This window comes from Coregonus lavaretus (assembly GCF_964263955.1).
Source record: "Coregonus lavaretus genome assembly, chromosome: 35".
Lineage (NCBI taxonomy): Eukaryota > Metazoa > Chordata > Actinopteri > Salmoniformes > Salmonidae > Coregonus > Coregonus lavaretus.
This window is the reverse complement of record NC_140022.1, coordinates 3,668,768-3,686,503: the sequence shown is the minus strand read 5'-3', so window position 1 is coordinate 3,686,503 and position 17,736 is coordinate 3,668,768. Positions and strand designations below refer to the sequence as shown.

The following is a 17,736-nucleotide window of genomic DNA, read 5'->3' as shown; positions in this document are numbered from 1 at the left end:
CAATGTGTTTTGCATTAGCTAAGAGGTTACATGAGCTCCCCTCCCTTTGACCCAACAGTAGTGGGCCTATGTGGTAGTGTTATGTCTCTTCAAGGTCCCCACAATGTGCTTCATGCCAGACAGGCACATCATACATGCTATCACACCAAGTCATTTAGCCTACTGCTCAGGTTAACTTGTTGTATTATCTGATCGCTACATGATTTACTATTTGCCAGGTAGATCAATCAACCGAAATGTTAGTCAGAGACTATTTTAATGACTCACCTACACTAGTGTGTGTGTGTGTGTGTGTGTGTGTGTGTGTGTGTGTGTGTGTGTGTGTGTGTGTGTGTGTGTGTGTGTGTGTGTGTGTGTGTGTGTGTGTGCGTGCGTGCGTGCGTGCGTGCGTGTGTGTGTGTGTGCGTGCGTGCATGCGTGTCCTGAGGCTTAGGTTGTGCCTGCAGAAATGTAATACGTTGGAACAAAAGTCCTGTGGACAAATCACGTCTTCGGATTCCTCACCTTTTTCCTTGTCTCATGAGGAGCCTCCTTAACCCAATGGCAAGTGAGCCTATCATTGCAATTAGCTTATCATTGCAATTGTCTCGTATCACCATGATGATGCATGAAATATAATGTGATGAATGTGGTGATTACCCTTTTTCATGTTTGTATTTACAGTGGGGAAAAAAAGTATTTAGTCAGCCACCAATTGTGCAAGTTCTCCCACTTAAAAAGATGAGAGAGGCCTGTAATTTTCATTATAGGTACACATCAATTATGACAGACAAATTGAGGAAGAAATTCCAGAAAATCACATTGTAGGATTTTTAATGAATTTATTTGCAAATCATGGTGGAAAATAAGTATTTGGTCACCTACAAACAAGCAAGATTTTTGGCTCTCACAGACCTGTAACTTCTTCTTTAAGAGGGTCCTCTGTCCTCCACTCGTTACCTGTATTAATGGCACCTGTTTGAACTTGTTATCAGTATAAAAGACACCTGTCCACAACCTCAAACAGTCACTCTCCAAACTCCACTATGGCCAACACCAAAGAGCTGTCAAAGGACACCAGAAACAAAATTGTAGACCTGCACCAGGCTGGGAAGACTGAATCTGCAATAGGTAAGCAGCTTGGTTTGAAGAAATCAACTGTGGGAGCAATTATTAGGAAATGGAAGACATATAAGACCACTGATAATCTCCCTCGATCTGGGGCTCCACACAAGATCTCACCCCATGGGGTCAAAAGGATCACAAGAACAGTGAGCAAAAATCCCAGAACCACACGGGGGGACCTAGTGAATGACCTGCAGAGAGCTGGGACCAAAGTAACAAAGCCTACCATCAGTAACACACTACGCCGCCAGGGACTCAAATCCTGCAGTGCCAGACGTGTCCCCCTGCTTAAGCCAGTACATGTCCAGGCCCGTCTGAAGTTTGCTAGAGTGCATTTGGATGATCCAGAAGAGGATTGGGAGAATGTCATATGGTCAGATGAAACCAAAATATAACTTTTTGGTAAAAACTCAACTCGTCGTGTTTGGAGGACAAAGAATGCTGAGTTGCATCCAAAGAACACCATACCTACTGTGAAGCATGGGGGTGGAAACATCATGCTTTGGGGCTGTTTTTCTGCAAAGGGACCAGGACGACTGATCCGTGTAAAGGAAAGAATGAATGGTGCCATGTATCGTGAGATTTTAAGTGAAAACCTCCTTCCATCTGCAAGGGCATTGAAGATGAAACGTGGCTGGGTCTTTCAGCATGACAATGATCCCAAACACACCGCCCGGGCAACGAAGGAGTGGCTTCGTAAGAAGCATTTCAAGGTCCTGGAGTGGCCTAGCCAGTCTCCAGATCTCAACCCCATAGAAAATCTTTGGAGGGAGTTGAAATCCGTGTTGCCCAGCGACAGCCCCAAAATATCACTGCTCTAGAGGAGATCTGCATGGAGGAATGGGCCAAAATACCAGCAACAGTGTGTGAAGACTTACAGAAAACGTTTGACCTGTGTCATTGCCAACAAAGAGTATATAACAAAGTATTGAGAAACTTTTGTTATTGACCAAATACTTATTTTCCACCATAATTTGCAAATAAATTCATTAAAAATCCTACAATGTGATTTTCTGGATTTTCTTTTCTCATTTTGTCTGTCATAGTTGACGTGTACCTATGATGAAAATTACAGGCCTCTCTCATCTTTTTTAGTGGGAGAACTTGCACAATTGGTGGCTGACTAAATACTTTTTTCCCCCACTGTATGTCTTTGTAGATGATTCTGACAAATTCTGAAACAATTTAATAATTTATTCCTATGAATGTTTGTAGACTATACCCCCAAAATTGTTATCATAATTTGCATTCGATTTCACTCTGTTACTATGCAATTAAAATGATGTCAATGTATTAAAGCTATCAGAAGTCTAACACCAAGTAATTGTGTAGTATATAATTCCATCATCAATTTCCATAATGGCCTTTGAACAATATTTTCCTCGTCTGGAAAAACAATTGGTGTTTTTTTATGTTAGGTTTCATTTTCCTTTTCTTGTTCTATGCACACATGATTATTATTCCTCGGATTGGTGGTGTTGCTAATAGGCTAACATACAATTGTCGTTTTTGCGGTAAAGTCGTTCAATAAAGCACAGACAAAAATTTACCCTCTGACATTATGTGCTAGTCTAGGTACCAGTCCTTTTAGCTAACATTCCACTCCTTGCCACAAGACAAATGACAGGAGTGGCAAGGAGTGGAATGTAATAAATAGCTGAACAGAGACCGCAACCAGGCTAATTATGTGCCAAAGGTCATTGTCAATTCACATTAATTGGAAAGATGCCGTTTTCCAGAGTTCAATAATTATTTATTTATTTTTAAATATCCTAACAATGAAATAACGAAATAGGCAAACAATCTTAATTGAAGTATCAAACGCTGTAGACTCATGCGTCAAGATAAGACTAATTATAAAGAAAGTATAGTTTTGGTTACAATCACTAACCTACTGTTGTAAATATAGTTTGGACTAATGTTTTAAGCCACCATATACTAATTGCGAAATAAAAAAAGAAACATTTGGTTATTAGATTACTTAAGACTATTTGTCTAATAAATTACACCATTCCCTTATTGGCAACTATATAAAAATGTATATATGTCCTATTGAGACATTCTGGAATCGAAAAAGTATCAGTAACAACGTTACAATTAACGAAATGTAAGCTACACATTAGTTATAGGTTACGGAATGTCCTTCAAAGTGGTAACTACATAAATCAAGAGACCGGTTAGTCCACAGAAATCAAACTTGGCGAATTTATATAAATTGCATTTAACTTATTTTATTTATGGTTGGTTGTTGGAGGTAAGAGAATAATGATTGTTTGTGAAGACTTGGAAAAGGCAAAGTTGAGGCTTTTTGATGACTGTATAAAATGCCCATAGGGTTGCGCTGTTTTCACGTCATATGAATGGCACTCGCAAATGCTGCCACTAGTTCTGGGCCCTCTGTCTCTCTTGGATATTCATTCTACTAACACAAGTGTCACCATAGCCAATAAAAAGCATCGTCAACTAGGTTGGTTGGTGGCCGACTTACTTGTGGCGATGGACTGTCAAAATTCAGTCTGCGAGTTGCAAGTATCCAACTCATGTGAGAAACAAAGCTCCATTTTGTAATTCTTTAAACATTGTATTGCATACAATTTCGACGGCCTGGTGCAGGTTGTCTAAAAACATGTCGCACGTACGGTAGGCTTATAAACACTAAACTTCTTGACTGTATCTCATTGCTGCATGTTGGTATTTTGATTGATATGGTAGCTTGTGTGGTTTATTGATATGCAATTTCGTTGACTCCTAAACGTTTTATGCCCCTGACAAAAACTGTAATATTTCATAACAACGTGAACAACATTATAATTAAATGTAATTTAAACTTAGAAATCAAAGGAAAATATGGTATGTCATGCACTCACAGAAAAAAAACGCAAGCACTCACAGAAAATATAGGTCTGTAGGCCTAGCTGCAGAAAACCTTTGGCCGCGGCCAATTTACAACAGTCATTTAACATGCCACCAACACAGTGGGAATGTTCGTTTGTACAGACATTATGTACGCCGATGCCTAACACGTTATATATAGACTATCTAGGTATCCGTTGTAAGCCTATAAAACTGTTGTCAACGAGGACGCTGTTTTTATAGTCGATGAACAAAATATTTTAACACATGGCGTTTATGTAGGCCCTGGGTCTGTCTTGTGAAAATGTTAGACTATTTTATCAGGCTATACAGCATAGAATAGGCTTATACCCTATACATGTGAATTTAGTATATCATAAGTGTGTGTGTGTGTGTGTGTGTGTGTGTGTGTGTGTGTGTGTGTGTGTGTGTGTGTGTGTGTATGTGTGTGTGTGTGTGTGTGTGTGTGTGTGTGTGTGGTGAGAATCAATGAGATACATTCTTGATTACACTAATTTACTAATTGCTCGTGCATCTTTTTTCCTCAACAAGATTGGAAAAACATTTAATCAGACTCAGCTTAGTTAATAGGATGTGAGTGAAACCAACCCTACATTTACAACACTCATCTGACTGCTATAATATAATAATAATATAATATGCCATTTAGCAGACGCTTTTATCCAAAGCGACTTACAGCTATAGTCTTGATATAGGATTTGATTTGAATTATGTTAGACATTTTATCTTAATTATTGAATGAGTTTTAGGCATATGTATGGCACGTTGAGGAGGACATTATAACGCCGTTACGCACAAGGCAAACGCTATACAATCTTTATTCTGTTTAAATACCAGTTCAGACAATTCGGGTTGAGCGTTTGACTGTAGGCTACATGATGGGTCAGAATTATCTCTTGAAAGTCCACAATTGAGAGGAGATAGATTGCACCCCGATATTGTGATGATCGGCCAATGTTAATTGTTGCCATTCCAGATATTTTTGGATCACCTGCTCAAAAGTGAGGAGCTCAATTTTTATTAGTTACAAAGGCCAATGGCTGATGATGAATGGATATACAGTATAATTGCCTCTGATACCTCCTCCTTTATATCGTAATAGCAGCTGGTACCTCCTCTCTCGCTCCCTGTCAATCGAAGTCTCCGTTTACTCCCTCTCTCGTATCATCTGCAGCATAACCAACGGTCCGATATTTGGTTACCTCGCTGCTTCCACTATTCCTTTAGCCCATCTATGGCTCCGGTAGTAAAGACAAAGTAAAGACGTTCTAACTTCATATCCTCTGGAAAGCAAGGAATAAAGGAATAAACGCGGAATCTTGATTTGTGCTGCCTGTCGTCCATCCCCTCGAGCGCATTATAGGCTGTTTTGGTGGTTGGCTGTTCAATCTAGGAGCTCCGACTGTGAGGTCTCTCTCTCTCTCTCTCTCTCTCTCTCTCTCTCTCTCTCTCTCTCTCTCTCTCTCTCTCCACCCCCTTCACACACAAACAAACTCGCAAGCAAGCACACGGAGCGTATTTCCTGTATCTGCCCTCTCTATCGTCCTCTCGCTTGCGCTCTGTCAAGCTGCTTTGCTATCAAACTCAAGTAAAGCGCGGTGAAGAACCGTCGAGCTCCGAGTGACGGATAACCGACTTCTGCTCCCCGAAACATCCCCAAGTCCAGCCCTGGATTCAATACTTATCATCAATGGACAGAGCTTTCTTCCCAACCAGGCGAGGTACAGACACCGCGTAAACAGTGAGTAAAACTTCTTCACCCAAATATTTTTTATTGTGAGCTTCACCATTTCAGTCAGCTTTAGCCTACTTTACCAACATTACAAAAACTAATAATAATAATAATAATAATAATAATAGGTGTCAATTTATAACAATGATAATAACAACAATGGTTTAAGGCCTAATTATAATAGTAATATTAATATTTTAAAGGATAAAAAGGATATTAGTAAATGATCGTTAATATTAGGCCCAATACAATGTAAATTTAATCAATGTGTCAACAATGTTCTGGTCGTACGTCTAGCCTGAATAATTGACTGTTAAAAAGAATAGGCTAAATGGGTGAAGAATACAAATTATAAGCAAGGTGTCAATGTTTTGGCGATAATTTAGCGTAAATAATCTATCATTAGGCTACCATATAATAACTATTATTAGCTATGATAATACTATTTTATTTGGATTACATTATCTCATATTTAGATTTTTCATGTAGCCTAACACTTTTTGGTTTCAGATCAAAATAAATGTAGACTATACATTCCACACTAAAAATAAAGTTTATCAACAGCTTTACTACTGACAATTATTATAATTATAATAAATATTATACTTTTATAATTGTACTTGAGGACTGTGCACGTTCTGATTAAATCATTACGCAAAACAAAAACGAACTAATTGTGTAGACTGCAAAATACATTTAGCACGGGTTAGTATCAGGTATAGGCTATATTCATTTGCAATTTTCCATGCTAATTAATTTAGGACAATTTATCACATTGCGTACCTAGATATCCAACATGCATTATTTTAGTGAACTTTGTTTCGTTTTGGAGTTTGAAAATGGAGTGCTACTGACTTATTACTCTACTTTTAGACTTTTAATTGAACTTTTAATTTATAAAAGTAAAATACATAGTGTCCCGAGTCAAACCATTGGCTATAGGTCCAGCCTATAGAGCTACTTTTTGATTGAGACGTTGACACATCAATACTTTTACATGTGTATACTCTCAACTGCATTGAAATGATTTACCAGAACATGTTACAGGTCAAATTCATGAATTTTAGCGCTTTTGAATATTCATAAGTTTAAGATAAACAAATGAGCAACCAGAGCGAGCTGTTGTCTTTCACCATAAGGTGAATACATAATCACCCTACCCTGCATAAATGTCTACAATGTTAATAAAAACGTCAGCTAAAATGTAACATTTATAAACTGGCCTAGTGAGTGGACAGGGCAAATTTTTTGCTCAAACGTTTTTACAGCCAGAGAAATAGCAGCGTTGCTCTCAGCGTGACAAAACCTATTGTCCCCAAAAATGTCAACAACAGTAATTTAGTGGTCCCATCAAAATGCCGGTTTCATTTGGATAAACTTGTTTTCACTGCAGTATGCCAAGTGGAGAGAAAAAAGTTGTTCCTCCAGCTTTCTTCTCCATTTCTCTCCCCCAAAATAAAAACTTCAGGGCTTGACTATTTAAAAAAATAATAATGAAATGCCCCCTTACCCTTTTCCTATTTTAACATTATTTGATTCTGTGTAATACAGTACTATGGCCTGAAATGTAACCTGTTCACAAAAAGACATGCAAAATCTAGGCCTCTTACCATGGGTGTGTCTCCCTCATTAAACATACAGTTAAACGGTTCAATCAAATCAAATCCTATTTTTATTAATCACATGCTTCATAAACAACAGGTGTAGACTACCAGTGAAACGCTTACTTAACGCCCTTCCCAACAATGCAGAGGAAAACAAATAGAGAAATAATAGAAAAGTAAAACAGTAATAATACAAGTAATAATGCATTCACAATGAGTAATGATAACTTGGCTACAGTGCATTCGGAAAGTATTCAGACCCCTTGACTTTTTCCACATTTTGTTACGTTACAACCTTATTTTAAAATGGATTAAATTGGTTTTTTCCCTCATCAATCTTCACACAATACCCCATAATGACAAAGCAAAAACAGGTTAAATGTTTTGTGTGCAAATGTATAAAATAAAGAAAACGTAAATATCACATTTACATAAGTATTCAGACACTTTACTCAGTACTTTGTTGAAGCATCTTTGGCAGCGATTACAGCCTTGGGCCTTCTTGGGTATGACACTACAAGCTTGGCACACCTGTATTTGGGGAGTTTCTCCCATTCTTCTCTGCAGATCCTCTCAAGCTCTGTCAGGTTGGATGGGGAGCGTCGCTGCACAGCTATTTTCAGGTCTCTCCAGAGATGTTAGATCGGGTTAAAGTCCGGGCTCTGGCTGGGCCACTCAAGGACATTCAGAGACTTGTCCCAAAGCCACTCCTGCGTTGTTTTGGCTGTGTGCTTAGGGTCGTTGTCCTGTTGGAAGGTGAATCGTCGCCCCAGTCTGAGGTCCTGAGCACTCTGGAGCAGGTTTTCATCAAGGATCTCTCAGTATTTTGCTCTGTTCATCTTTCCCTTGATTCTGACTAGTCTCCCAGTCCCTGCTGCTGAAAAACATCCCCACAGCATGATGCTGCCACCACCATGCTTCACTGTAGGGATGGTGCCAGGTTTCCTCCAGACGTGACGCTTGGCATTCAGGCCAAATAGTTTAATCTTGGTTTCATCAGACCAGAGAATCTTGTTTCTCATGGTCTGACCGTCCTTTAGGTGCCTTTTGGCAAACTCCAAGCGGTCTGTCATGTGCCTTTTATTGAGGAGTGGCTTCCGTCTGGCCACTTTACCATGAAGGCCTGATTGGTGGAGTGCTGCAGAGATGGTTGTCCTTCTGGAAGGTTCTCCCAGCTCCACAGAGGAACTCTGGAGCTCTGTTAGAGTGACCATCGGGTTCTTGGTCACCTCCCTGACCAAGGCCCTTCTCCCCCGATTGCTCAGTTTGCTGTTTTTGCTTTGTCATTACGGGGTATTGCGTGTAGATTGATGAGGAAAATGTTTTATTTAATATATTTTAGAATAAGGCTGTAACGTAACAAAATTTGGAAAAAGGGAAGGGGTCTGAATACTTTCCGATTGCACTGTATATACAAGGGGTATCAGTACCAAGTCGATGTGCAGGTTTGATAAAATTCCACCAATTGACTCCATGTTTGAGTTAATGTTTGAGTTGAAACAAGTTATCAAACTAGCATTGAGAGGTATTCAGAAGATAAAATAATTGAATGGTACTTCAATAAAATATGGTAAATGCATGACTTATGCAGTACTGGGTGTTCACAGTGAATGGTATGACTGTGTGTTACTATGTTGTCGAGTACATTTTGCAGTAGTATGCTCTAGTGTGTGTGGTCTCTGTGTGTCTGTACAGTCTCCCAGCATTGTATGCTTGAAGTGGTTTCTGTGTGTGTGTGTGTGCGTGCTTGTGTGTGTGTATGTTTATATTGAGAATGCATGAGGCCAGGGTCAGAGTTCAAGTCATTATTCCATATGTGTAAAATGTGCTACATATGCTACACGCTTAGAAGTAATGGTGCCTGGAAGAACCTTTTGGGTTGCCACACCGGCAGAACCTTTCCGGTTGAAAAAGGTTCCTCGAGGAACCCCTCTGAAAAGGGTCTTCAAGGAACCCCTGTGTGAACCTTTTTAATAATATATTGTAGAGGTGGCAGCCTATCAGATTAGAGGCGTTACTTTCGGATAGTTATTTTTGGTGACTTGTTAGCATACATGTCATTCCTGTTCATCATGTTGAGTTTGTACACTGCAAATTAAAATGTTCCTTGAATATTTATACATATTACATATTCTAATATAATATTAACATTGCTGATTACATAAAATTGGTAAAAAAGTGGTATCTATTCCAACTTTGGGATTTGCATAGCCTCTTTTAGGCTCATTGAAGTTACAAAACTGTCAATGTTCAAACTTAACGTGTGATGGCAATACAACAGAACTGATGAACAAGAATGACATTTACTCTAATGGGTGGCCCAAAAAATATATATATATCTTAAAGCCACGCCCCTACTAAACCACACCTCCACTATAGGGTTCCTCCGGGAAGCCGTTGCTACATTGACCCATTAAAGGTTCCTCCAAGAACCCCTCAACTGACCGAATGTGCAAATATGAAGCATTGACTAGCAATGGTTCCTTGAGAAACTCCAGGGGTTCCTTGAGGATCTCCAGTGTTCCTCGAGTCACTAATTCTAAGAGCGTACAGCATAATCTTGATTATTATTATTATTATTATTATTATTATTATTATTATTATTATTATCTATAATGACAACAATAAGAGGAAGGAACAACACCTAACAGACACTTATAGAAATATAAACATATATAATATTTCAGTGGTTTTAAATCTTAGTCTTTAAAACCCCTTTTCTATATGGTCATTTTCATCATCAGACCATAAATATCACGTAGTGGTGCGTTGTTCACTTCTAGTCAGTTATATCAGTCATATATTTCAACAGTCTCAATGACCGAGTAGCTGTAAACATCCTAAGAGATCAACTGTCAACTCCGTCACACATTCCGTCAAGCCTAATGCGTTGTGAAAGTTCCATCATCCTCCGAGCTCTTGTAATAATTCAGACATAATACTCTCAATGTGGGGTTTGTCTACAGCATCTAAGAGTACAGGACTCTTTTGTTTGGTTACTCAATGTGTTGATAAAATATGTTATAGTGACAGTAACATGAACTACCTGAAACACGTAAAGACAAATACAAGATACAAATCCCTCTGTAAGACAAAATATAGACAAAACTCAGTTATTATTAAACCTTAACAGACAAACAATAAGCCCCTGGGTGCATCACAAATGGTACCCTATTCCCTATAGTGCACTAGGTTTGACCAGAGCCTCTATAGGGAATAGGGTGCCATTTGTGACACAGCCCTTGTTCTGATGTAGTCATGTGGATCAAAGCTGGAGGGCAGGGCTGTGTGATGTCATCAGATGTTATCAGGAGGAGATCTACTGTACTGATAGACATCCATCCATTCCATCAGTCTGATAGCTGGCCACTGGACAAACTCACAGGATAGGACTGGTGTGATGAGAGATTAAGTGAAGAACTGCGAACACTAAAATGTGGGAGAGAGAGAGAGAGAGAGAGAGTGAGAGAGGGAGTGAGAGAGAGAGAGAGAGAGAGAGAGAGAGAGAGAGAGAGAGAGAGAGAGAGAGAGAGAGAGAGAGAGAAAGAGAGAGAGAGAGAGAGAGAGAGAGAGTGAAAGAGAGAGAGAGAGAGAGTGAGAGAGAGTGAGAGAGAGAGAGAAAGAGAGAGAGTGAGAGAGAGTGAGAGAGAGAAGAGAGAAGAGAGAGAGAGAGAGAGAGAGAGAGAGAGAGAGAGAGAGAGAGAGAGAGAGAGAGAGAGAGAGAGAGTGTTTCTCATCTCTTTTTCTCTTCTCAACTCCAGACCTATGATGGCAGGGTCTCCCAGGGGTAGAGACTCCCAACACATATCCTTCCCCTTCATACATGTCTGGTAATAATTTCTCCCTATTAATGACTCTGGGTGCAGAGAGGATGGGGGGCGGAGGGGAGGTGTTTAATCCTGCATCTGCCTTTCCCAAATCCCATGCAGAAGTGTTTATCAGAAGCAGATCTACAACGAGGGGGGAGGGGGGAGGGGGGGTGAGAGAGAGAAAAATAGTGTGTTTAGTCAAGAGCTGTTAAGATTTATAAGCTTTTAAATACACAATGCTCTCCAATCAGGCCTAGCTCTCCCATAGTAGGCTAGCTCTCAGGGATCTGGTCCCATAGCATGGTGTGTGGTGGCTGGACCAGAGAGGGAGAGACCAGGGATCTGGTCCCATAGCATGGTGTGTGGTTCTGGACCAGAGAAGGAGAGACCAGGGATCTGGTCCCATAGCATGGTGTGTGGTTCTGGACCAGAGAAGGAGAGACCAGGGATCTGGTCCCATAGCATGGTGTGTGGTGGCTGGACCAGAGAAGGAGAGACCAGGGATCTGGTCCCATAGTATGATGTGTGGTTCTGGACCAGAGAAGGAGAGACCAGGGATCTGGTCCCATAGCATGGTGTGTGGTGGCTGGACCAGAGAAGGAGAGACCAGGGATCTGGTCCCATACCATGATGTGTGGTGGCTGGACCAGAGAGGTAGAGACCAGGGGTCTGGACCCATAGCATGATGTGTGGTGGCTGGACCAGAGAGGTAGAGACCAGGGGTCTGGACCCATAGCATGATGTGTGGTGGCTGGACCAGAGAGGGAGAGACCAGGGATCTGGTCCCATAGCATGATGTGTGGTGGCTGGACCAGAGAGGTAGAGACCAGGGGTGGGGAAATAAATTATCTGAGCCAGCACAGTACAGTTCAGGTCAACATGAAAATTGTATTAGACTGCTGCCTCAGATCACCCAGGTCCCTATGATCTGACGTGGCTGTATCCCTTCACTGTCCAGCCCAGGATGCCTCAGCTATGCAGTCCTATGGGAAAGAAAGAAAGTGACTGGTCTTTGCAGTAAAACAGAGGGAGAGGCGGCTCGGGTTCTTCCGTATTACAATATTCTGAGTTTGTGTTGGAAGGATCTTTTTAAAGGCTGTTATTAATTTGGCATGTGTGTTTTATTGTCACCATGTGCTGCTTTCAGGCCAGAATAGGTTAATTATCATGCCAGGGGAAACCACAGATTGTGAAACAAACACATCAGACTGCATGACAGACAGCAGACTGCCCCTTTACGTCTAGAGGGTGGTGACAGACTGGGGTTCGAACCCGTGTCTCCTGCACACCACGGGACTGTGTTAGCCCGCTGAGCTGAAGCCAGATAGGCAGCAGACTGCTCCTACTTCTATAATAGTGGTGTGACAGACAGGGGTTTGAACCCGGTTGTCCTGCCGGCCACAAGACTGTGTTAGCCTGGTGAGCTAAAGTCAGACAGCCAACGCAAGTCTTCAGGTCTCAGACACGGTTGCTCAAGGTTCCAAACCACCTCCGTCCGTTAGAGGCACCAGTTACTTTAGCTCAGAAGTTCTTATGTTGGAGTGAAGATGGTTGCTCATGTGAGCTTCTATGGATTAATGTTTTGAATTGGGAACCTTTATGTCTTGAAAGTAGTGCGTCAAGTTATAGCCTGTTGTTATGAGTAACCTTGCTTAAAAAGCCAACTATCACCCCCTAGATTAGTGGCATAGCCTTTTGGTCAAACAGTAGACCTACATATACTGTATAATCTCTTATGACAGACAGGGCGTTGGGCCAGTAACTGAAAGGTTGCTGGTTCAAATCCCAGAGCCAACAATGTGGGGGAAAACATCTGTCAATTTGCCCTTGAGCAAGGCACTTAACCCTAATTGCTCCTGTAAGTCGCTCTGGGTACGAATGTCTGTAAAATGTAGACAATTCATAGGACTACCTAGCACGAGATGTGGTCATGTGTTCCCAGATTGTATGCATGGCTGATTTTAGAGTGCTGTGTAGATTACTATAGAGTCTGATAGCAGTCACCTGTATTATTTACAGGAAAGAGCCTGGTGGGTTTCTGTTTGTTTGTTGTGGTCCTCTTTTTCTGCTCTTGTCATCTGTAATGTCTTCAGTCTGGGAGGGTTGATGGGTCACAGGGAAACAATGGCCGCAGCCCTCACGCCTCCTCGCCTCCAACACAACATGAGCTGATGAAGCTGTCATCTCAGTGTGAGAGTCTGACGCAAATTAAGAGTTTCATTTCAAAACGCTATTTATCAATTTTCAGACATGTTGAGAAATGAGCTTTTATTGTTTAAAGAAATGACGAAAGAGGTGTGTCTTTTCACTATTTAACCATGGCATGGGGTTGTTCAATGACAGACATGTATTTGTTTAAAATCTATCACTTGATGGTTTCATTTCAGAGAGACAAATAATGTTGCTAAACGCTATATATCAAATCAAATCAAATTATATTTGTCACATCCACGTGTTTAGCAGATGTTATAGCGGGTGTAGCGAAATGCTTGTGCTTCTAGCTCCGACAGTGCAGTAATATCTAACAAGTAATATCTAACAATTTCACAACACATACCCAATACACACAATACTAGTAAGGAATGGAATTTAAGAAAATATACATATATGGACAAGCAATGACAGAGCGGCATGGACTAAGATACAGTAGAATATTATAGAATACAGTATATACGAGATGAGTAATGCAAGACATGTAAACATTATTAAAGTGACTAGTGTTCCATTTCTTAAAGTGGCCAGTGATTTCAATAGGCAGCAGCAGCCTCTAATGTGCTATTCGCCTCACTCTCAGAGAAGTAATTAGTACTGCTAGATTTTACAGTGAAATGTACACTTTTCTTTTACATTGGTGACATCAATATAATTTTAAAAAAATAATAATCAAACCCAGTCATATGAGATCTGTATGTAAAACATTTAACATTTGACATTTTAGTCATTCAGCAGATGCTCTTATCCAGAGTTACTTACAGTTTGTGCATTCATCTTAAGATAGCTAGGTGAGACACCCACATACTGCATCACAGTCAAATGAATAAGATACGAACATTCCATTCCAGCTAAACAACAGATATATAGCACAATGGAACCAATGGAATCATCCCAAAAGCGCAAACCAATTGACTCAATGCCTCTGGCTCTTTTCAAACACTCAACGTATCTGAAAGAAAACAAATGCTATTTAAACCCTGATCTGATTTGAAGAGGAGGCTCCACAATGTCAACACCAGTAAGATGTAGACAGTTGCCTGTAGACACTGATGTGAGGTTAATCTGGTGTTTCTCCTCCTAGATAAACTAAGGTTTAGGGGAGGGTTCACTGATCCTAGTTCAGTGCCTATGTTCAAGGGCAACTTCATCCTAAAGAACAAATGCCTCCTCTATTTTCTCTTCCTCACACTATTCTCTCTCTTCTCTCTCTCTCTCTCTCTCTCTCTCTCTCTCTCTCTCTCTCTCTCTCTCTCCCTCTCGCTCTCTCTGTTTCTCTCTCTCTCTCTCTCTCTCTCTCTCTCTCTCTCTCTCTCTCTCTCTCTCTCTCTCTCTCTCTCTCTCTCTCTCTCTCTCTCTCTCTCTCTCCCTCGCTCTCTCTGTTTCTCTCTCTCTCTCTCTCTCTCTCTCTCTCTCTCTCTCTCTCTCTCTCTCTCTCTCTCTCTCTCTCTCTCTCTCTCTCCTCTCTCTCTCTCTCTCTCTCTCTCTCTCTCTCTCTCTCCCTCTCTCCCTCTCTTCCCTGTCTGCAGGTCCGTACGCTCTGTTGGGAGCCCCTCCTGGAGGTTGGTGGGGGATGGAGCGTGGTGGTACGGAGAGCCCCTGTCTGCGGGACAGTCCCGAGCAGAGAGGGGACAGCCCGGACACCTGTGGACCCCCGCCGGGCAAGATGAGCCGCCTGGAGGTCAACGGGAGCCCCACTGATACACGCACGCGCCTCAACGGCACCCCGCTACGGCCCCTCGGAGGTAGGGGAACACACAGAGGAACACACACACATACACTCACACACATACTGTATGCACGTGAACCATCACACACACACAAATACTGTTATACCCAAACACTAGTTAAGACATTTTTAGGAGAATGAATAGAAGAGAAGAGGGGAGGATTCCTCCTTACAGCCATGGCTTTCAGAATGGCTTTCTGTAGTGTTAATGAGGGAGCTGTCTTTGAACTGGGAGAAATCAGCCCCTCTGTTTAAAACCACAGCATGGCGGTGTGGAATGGGCCACATGCTATCCTAACACTGTAGTCCAAAGAGCAGTTTATGTATAGTGTATATACACTTGTAGGGACACACACACACACTTCCACAAATGCATGCGCACACATACACACGTGTGCTACTCCACACACAAACACACACAAACGTGTGTGCTGTGCAAACACACACACACACACACAACACACACACAAAACACACATGCAACTCCTTAGCTGAGTTATTGGGATATAGCGTGCCTGATGAGACTTGGTTTGCTGGAGTTAATTTGTCGTTGTGCTGTCAGTAGCTTGATTGATTCCTCCAAATTACTACTCCTAGAGGATTAGCTGAGTACGATGGGGTGTTTCATGCTTGGAAAAGTCAAAGTTTCATGACTAAAGCAAATTATCTAATTATTCACTGGTCTCTTTTTTTACCTCCAAAAGACGTCAGAATGATGTCCTTAATTTGTTATGAGTGGTTCAGAAAATTACTTTACGCAATAGATTGATATGTGCTGTGTGTGAGAGCCTGGCGGTTAAGAGCGTTGGGACAGTAACCGAAAGGTCGCTGGTTTAAATCCCTGAGTCAACTAGGTGAAAAATCTGCCGATGTGCCCTTGAGCAAGGCACTTAACCCTAATTGCTCTGGATAAGTGTCTGCTAAATGATTAAAAGTTATTGAGCCTATGTTGTATTTGATTCACTATGTCTTTCTTACTGTAATGGAGAAGGTTGTTTATTGTCACTGAGTCCTCTCTTTCTCTCTCTCTCTCTCTGTATCTCCCTCCCCTCTATCCCTCTCCCTCCCTCTCTCTTTCTCTCCCCCCAATCTCTCTCTCTCTCTCCCTCCCCTCCTCCTGTCTCCCTGTCTCTCTCTCCCTGTCTCTCCCCCTCCTCCTGTCTCCCTCTTCTGTCTCTCTCTATCTCTCTCTCCATCCTCAACCTCTCTCTCTCTCTCTCTCTCTCTCTCTCTCTCTCTCTCTCTCTCTCTCTCTCTCTCTCTCTCTCTCTCTCTCTCTCTCTCTCTCTCTCTCTCTCTCTCGCTCTCTCTCTCTCTCTCTCTCTCTCTCTCTCTCTCTCTCTCGCTCTCTCTCTCTCTCTCCAGGTCTGATGATCCCTGTGTATTGTGTAGTGGAGCAGGCAGATGGTGGCGTGTCTGGGGGTGTGGTCTCTGACGGGGATGGGCGTGGTGACAGACATGCTGAGTTTGTATTGGTTCGTAAGGACATCCTCTTCACCCAGCTGGTGGAGACAGCCCTCGTGGCCCTGGGCTACTCCCACAACTCTGCCGTGCAGGCGAGAGGTGAGTCAGATAGGACAGTAGTGTGTTTGTGCAAGTGTGTGTGTGTATGTATGTATGTATGTATTGTCGTGTATTGAGATTATGACGTTGTTAATGTTTTAAGTGGAACCAGAGAGGACGTTAATTTTAGTATCAAGAGGGAATGTTTTAGTGTAACGCCACATACAACAGACAGGAAGTGTGTTGTAGACAGGGGAGACTGGTGATTGGCCAGAAGAGGGAGCCCATCTTTTTGCATTGTTTATAAGTAGGGGTTAAACGATGAAAGGGCAGAGCGGCCATTCTGAGGCGTCGCTCTCCGGATGTCATGACATCTGTCACTTATGCTGTAACCGTGGGATATTAATAAAAGCCTCTAAAACACGGTGCAGCCTAAGCGGACTCTTTGTTGACAGCAATAATTGCCACCATTCACCCGATACGACAGTATGTAGGTGTGTGTGTGTGTGTGTGTGTGTCTGTGTGTGTATGTGTATGTGTGTTTGTGTGTGTGTGTGGTGTGTGTGCGAGGGGGTGGGGTGGGGGGGGGTTGTGTGTGTGTGGGTAGGTGTGTGTGCGAGGGGGTGGGGTGGGGGGGGTTGTGTGTGTGTGGTGTGTGTGTGTGCGAGGGGGGTGGGGTGGGGGGGGTTGTGTGTGTGTGGTGTGTGTGTGTGCGAGGGGGGTGGGGTGGGGGGGGTTGTGTGTGTGGGTAGGTGTGTGTGCGAGGGGGGTGGGGTGGGGGGGGGGTTGTGTGTGTGTGTGTGGTGTGTGGTGTGCGAGGGGGGTGGGGTGGGGGGGGTTGTGTGTGTGTGTGTGTGGTGTGTGTGTGCGAGGGGGGTGGGGTGGGGTGGGGGGGGTTGTGTGTGTGTGGGTAGGTGGTGCCTGTGAGAGGGTCAGAGAATTATCCTTTCTGAAAGAGCTGATCACAAACCACCTTTTAAATGTTAGCGGTCATGTGTTTATCACTGAATCTGCTACTGGCAATATTACAAAAACACACTTCATTTTGTAAGTTCAGTGATGAGAAACACTGGCTCATGTAAGCTGGTCCAAGTTACGAAAGGAAACGCAATTTACGTGCGACCTAAAGCAAGAAAGTTCACACCAAGGCTGCTTCCAACCCTCCACAAC

General features: G+C 42.3%; 1 pseudogene across 1 annotated transcript in view; it reads left to right on the top strand.

Moving 5' to 3' along the window:
* Positions 1-5,294: 5,294 nt before the first annotated feature.
* The window catches only part of LOC311109823 (DNA-binding protein SATB2-like), a 37,686-nt pseudogene continuing 25,244 nt past the window's right edge, over positions 5,295-17,736 (top strand). The window contains exons 1-3 of the transcript in view: positions 5,295-5,719; positions 14,864-15,079; positions 16,429-16,626. The product of the transcript in view is annotated as a DNA-binding protein SATB2-like (transcript). The remainder of the gene's footprint in view (positions 5,720-14,863; positions 15,080-16,428; positions 16,627-17,736) is intronic.